Source organism: Mesocricetus auratus, unplaced genomic scaffold (assembly GCF_017639785.1).
Source record: "Mesocricetus auratus isolate SY011 unplaced genomic scaffold, BCM_Maur_2.0 Super-Scaffold_4256, whole genome shotgun sequence".
NCBI lineage: Eukaryota > Metazoa > Chordata > Mammalia > Rodentia > Cricetidae > Mesocricetus > Mesocricetus auratus.
Window position 1 is genome coordinate 67,205,202 of NW_024429182.1, and position 6,000 is coordinate 67,211,201.

Sequence of the window (6,000 nt, forward strand, 5' to 3'; positions counted from 1 at the left end):
TGGTCATATCTAGAAGCAGGTGGATCTCAGTTAAGGATGAAATATGGGTCGCAAGTACACTAGTGTCTCAGTTAAGGCAAAACAGTGAGGTGACCATGGAGACTGGATTCAGTAGGCCCCTGAAGAACCCCTTCCTGGATAAACAGACAAAGGCTGGGTCTTGGGAATGGAGGTGAGGGGGCGGCACCTCCCTGACCTAGCTACTCTCTACCAAGAAGGATGCTTCTCGGCATCCTCACATTCTAGCCCGCCTCCATCCCCAGAAGGATAGCATGGAAGAAGACAGTGAGTTCTGTGTTGAAAGAGTAGTGTCCCTCCCAGCTGACCCTCTGTAACCATGGGGACACCACAGTCTGTAGTCCTCGTGAGTGTTATCGGAGTTAGCAAGTACAGACTGAATATCAGAGAGGCTGCACACCCGCCTGAAGTCACAAAGTGCAGGTTCCCAGACAGCGGTTGCACAGTGCCAGCTTGAAGGCTTTTGATATTCCACTTCCAGGTCAACACTTTTAGTCCTGGTCCTGTGTCCTTGGTACCCAGGTGCTCCTCTTCAGTGGGGTGTCTGCATTCTGTGTGTCATGACACCTCCTCTTCAGGCTTCATTTCCAATGCCATCAGGAAGGAGTAGCTGTTTCTGGTGTCACCTGGGCTGGGAATCTGAGTATTGGTAAACTTCCTTATGGGAACCAAAGGACATTAAAGACACCTGCTCCATTCGAAGGCTTGCTGCACTGAATCTTGCCTGGCAGAGGTGGCCTCCCTTCCCTGCCCCAGGCTGGCCTGCTCATAGGCTAAGCCTCCCACACAGATAGGCTACCCAGGGTTGACCTATGGTGAGATGTCCCCCAAGACCTGAGTCACAGCCTGAAAAGGACAGCTCCACCCTCTGGCCTCAGGCTTGCCTGGGCGGCACCAAGGTACACACCCTAGCTAGAACTTGTTCAAAGAACTAACATTTCATTTTCTCAGTAAATATTTTCTGAACATCTACTTTGCACAAGGCACTGAGCCAGGCAGTGGGGTGAGGCTGGCCTGTAGTTTGTGGGCTCGTACACCGATCTTTCCTATTTTCAGTAAGTATTGGTGACTCAGCCATATGCGCCTGATATCTGAGAGAGAGCAGAATAAGCCAGCCACGTGGAGCCTGGTGCCGAGGGCAGAAACTGATCCTTTACTCAAGCAGCACAGAACTGTGGGGGCATGATGAGAGGCGATGGGAACGGTGATGCCTTCCATCTGAGGCTGCCACACCCTCCTTAGCTGCTGTACTCTGTCACCTTCCTGTGTGCTCAGCCCCTAGACGAAGCCTGATGGCATGGCTGGAACCAGTGATCTGGTTTTCCCTAGGCAGGGAAAGGATAGCTTCCCCACATGACCAGGCTCTGCTGGAGTCCACGCTGGCCCCATCACCCCAGAGCCCTGGGTTCCTGTTCCGAATCCCCACTCTCTAGCCTCCATGAGTCACTGCACCTGCCCCATCCACCCCAGGAGGCATCTTGCTGTAAAAGGCCGGTTGGCCAGCAAGTGCCAAGATATCCAAGTATAATAGCCTTCAATTAGCACAGGGGATGTCTCAGAGACTGATGGTAGGAGTCAGGTTGACTTGAAGGAAGCACTCTAGGGCAGAGGCTCCCAGTGAAGGACTGTGGGAGCAAGAGGGTGAGTGAGAGAAGTGTGGGGGTTGGCACCTGGGAGAGCAGGCCCTGGCAGGGAGCTCAGCCTGAAGGCTGAGGTAGGCTCTGCGGGGGAGGGATGAAGCCCAAGCTCCTTGCCCTGTCATTCAGGTTGGAGTGGCCACTGTTGACTCTAGAGGGTACAACAGCTTGGAAATCTGGGCTGAGGCTGGGAGTTTAGCAGGAGCAGGTCAACATCAGGAACTGGTGAAGGCCAGCTGTGGAAAGCCCATTTGAGCAGGAGAATGCCACCTGGTCTACTGGGGTCCACTGCTGCAGGCTTGAAAAGCATAGTAGCACAGTCACCATGGAGATGCTGGGACCCCAGCAAGGAGTTAGAATCTCAGAAGGAGTAAGCCATCAGAGAGGCCTGTGGGGCGGAGAGGCTGGGCTAGAGATAGCACCTGCCATCTACTTGAGAGGCTGCCCCAGCTTTGTCAAGCTGAATGTCGCCCATCCAGGAAAGAATCCCTTTCTCATGAGCGGGCCTACCAAGCCAACATGCTGTGCTCCTGTGTTTTGACCCCATTAGGTCACTGGAGAACAATCCTTCTCTCTGTTAATTGGTATCTAATGGTTTCTGGTTTGCTCCTGGGATTTGCCCAGGCTGGACAATCCCTAGAGCATTTTGGGCTCCGCTGAGAGCCACTGGCATACAAGGACACCAGTGCAAAGCTCAGGAAACTTCTCATTCATGTATCTTTTAGGAGCCCCTCTCTGCCTTCCTCATCCCCTATGTCAGGTAGGTGCCAAACAATTAACACCCTAACACCCCATATAAGCAGGCATGTCACCTGCTTACCTGATTGTCTCCAATTCTTCCATAGGGAAAGGACAGTCAAGGTTATTCTCTGCCTCCCTCGTGGCACGCACCCAGGTGGAATTGGGAGTGACAAGCTCTTTTCTTAAGGGGCCTTTGACACACCAAATCTGAGGTACTAGAAAATATTTTGATACTCTTTCCCAACACCATAGCCCACATGGCTCTCCTGGACCCATTTCCCCCCCCCCCCACTCCCTTAATAGTATTGCTCCCCTCTGAAGTCCTGGCATCCTGAGCTCATGCAGGATGGAGTGTGAAGGCCTGTCCTTCTACCTAGGATTCCTTCAGGCTGGGACTTCAGCTTCTCCAACTCACCCTCATTTAGTGCCAGCTGCTGCCTCTCTGCTGCCCTCAGTGTTCCAGGCACTCTTGGCTCATACCCTTTCCAGTCCTTGGTGGTCCCATAGTGAGATCTGGTGGTTGACATGTCAAGTATGTGTGTGTGTGTGTGTGTGTGTGATGTGTGTGTATGTGTGATGTGTGTGTATATATGCGTGTTGTGTGTATATGTGTGGTGTGTGTTTGTGTGTATATGTGTGGTATGTGTATGTGTGGTGTGTGTGTTTGTGTGATATGTGTGGTGTGTGTATGTATTTGTGTGTGTATATGTGTGTCTGTGTTCGTGTGTTCTTGTGTGTGTGTGTATATGTGTGTCTGTGTTCGTGTGTTCTTGTGTGTGTGTGTATATGTGTGTGTGTGTTTGTATGTGTGTGTGTGTATGTGTGTGTGTCTCCCAGTCTTGCTCACTTGGTTATGTTAAGAGCACTTATCACATGACAATCACCTGAAATGTGTCATCAGTGTCCTGCTACTTATGGGCTCTCCACCCACCATCAGCTGCATTAGGTGGAAGATCTTTCTGAACATGGTGTATCCTCGAAGCCTAGACACAGCAAACTTTAGAGCTAAGAGATGCAAAATGGTGCCTCAGGCTATGAATCAGAAAGGCGTGGCCTTGGGATTCCTCTGGCTTCAGTGATGAGTCCTCAGAAACTGGCAGGGAGATCTTTGGAGAACTCAGACCACTGGCAGGGGCTGCAGATGGCCAGGGTTGCAGTCAGTCAGGTAAGGGAATGGTGTTAAGCAGAGCCCTGAAGGCTGGCAAGATCTGGAAGCAGAGAGTTGGAAGGGCATCGAGATCAGCCTGGGAGGAGGGCCTGACAGGGAAGCAGGAAGACACCGGGTCTGGACTGACTCAGTGTCCCAAGAATGCGGTGGTTGGAAGGAAGGACACATGGATTGACCTCCGTTGGGTCCTATGTGTGGCTCCATACAGGGTATGTGGTGCTACTGTGCCTCTGCCTTCTTCCCAAAAGGATAGGATGTGCTTAGACTCTGGCCATGGAAAGGTATTTAGGTCTGGGCATCTACATCCCAGTCAGGGATTGTCAGCATTGTGCTTAGGTGGTGAGGCTCCACCACAGAGGTGAGAACTCCAAAAGCCAGAGTGCTGGGTGAGGGAGTGGTGTACCAAGCCTCCCACATGACACTCTCTGAACAGCCAGTCACTCAGTGAGAGCAGGGCTCTGGGGCATCACCCACAGAGTGTAGGCAAGCTGTGATGGTCTTGGCCAGTCACAGGAACGGGGAGAGAGTGGGGTGGAATGTGAGGTCATTTCCCTGTCACTGTGCTAGTGAGATGTGGCATCAACAGTGTCAGTGCAAACACACTGCAGGAGTAGCTGGCTGTTGTTGGGAGTGAGTCTGCACGAATGCTTACATGTAATTTTCCACTTCACTGAGGAGGATGCTAGGGCTCAGAGACATCAGGTGGCCTCTTTAAAGTCACAAAGGAAGCGCTGTTCAAATCCACAAGGCTGGCTTCACTCTCTGATGAATAAAGTGGCAAGCAATTGGGAGCGGGGTCAAAGGCAAAATGATCCAAGGCAAGGATGAGACTGGGAGCTGGTGTCCAGCCCAAGGTAGAGGAGGACCATTTGCCATGATGGGAGGGGCCTGGTTGGGTCGTCATCTGTAAATGGAGTTAGTTTGGAGTCTTGGCTAGCCTTAACTGTCAACTTGATGTAGCCTAGAGCCATCTGTGAGAAGCCTCAATTGAGACAGGACATAGATAGTATTGGTCTGTGGGCAGGTCTGTGAGGGATTGCCTTGATTATTACTTGATATGGGAAGGCTCAGCTTACTGTGGGCGCAGTTGGTCCCAAGCTATATAAGAGATCTAAGCATGAGCCAGTCAGCCTCATTCCCCATGACTTCTGCTTGAGTTCCTGCTCGAGTTCCTGTCCTGCATTAATGATGACTGGGACCTAGAAGTGTAAGTCACCACCTCCCCTCACACAAGCTTTCATTTAGTCAGTGCATTATCACAGCAACAGAGTGACATTAGAACATTGGGCACCCGAGATAGGTTGGCAACTCTTACCTAACATACGGACATTTCTTAAACATTTAAAATAGTTTATGGTGCTGAGAACTGAACCCAGGGCCTTGCAATGCTACTAAACACATTACTTTTACTTAAGATATTTAAAGTACACTTGCTTCTCTGACTCTTGGAGGAAGTCCAGAGCCGCCTTCTAGCACACATCTGCATGCAGTGTTATCTGCCATAGAGAAACCACGTGTAATGAATCAGTATTAGTTTCCAGTTTTGGTTTTTCTGATGAGCATGGGAACCCAGGGGTGTTTGAAAAGCCATTGGGGCAGACACTCTTGCTATTTGTTGTTGTATTTCCCCCCACGTGTGAGTGTGGCTTTCTGAAGGTATTGGCCTGGTTTTCAGCAAGCAATTCACTTACACACTTGAATCTTTTGTGTGTGCCCAAGTATAGTTCATGTGAACATACGCTTGTGGAGACGCAGAGGCTGACATCTCATGTCTTTCTGTCACTCCCCGCCCTTCTTTTTCTTTTTTCTTTCTCTCTCTCTTTCTGTGGGTGTATGTATGTGGAGAGAGAGAGAGAGAAGGAGAGAGAGAGAGGGAGAGAGACAGAGAGAGACAGAGAGACAGAGACAGAGACAGACACACACAGACAGACACACAGAATACACACCACTTCCTGTGATCTTGAGTAATGTGGAAACTGTAAAGGCTCCTGGGATGAACCAGTTTGAAAATTGCTGATTTATCTAATATTTAATTAGATAGCATATTTATAATGTCCAAAACAACTGGCATAAAGAGGCTTGGGAACAAATATAATTGAATTGTGGTGAATATAAAATTGACTGAAGCATTTTGCAGAATGGTCTAAAACCAGGAGAGCCAACACGTCCCTGGCATCATCTAGAATGTTCCCTGACATGGTAAAAAGCCTGTCACTGGAGAGACCAGATGGAGAGCTCCAATGGTGTGAGGGGTGAGAACAGGTCATGCTAACACTGATTGTGACAAGGTAGGCACCAGGCCCCTTGAAAAGGGCTCCTATGAGTTCATCACTGGACCCTTCACAACCTTTGGGGCAGGTCCTGTCTGTGCTCTGGTTCCCTTACAAGGGCCAGAGAATAGACACTCAGAGGTGCCAAAGAACATACCCAGGTCCT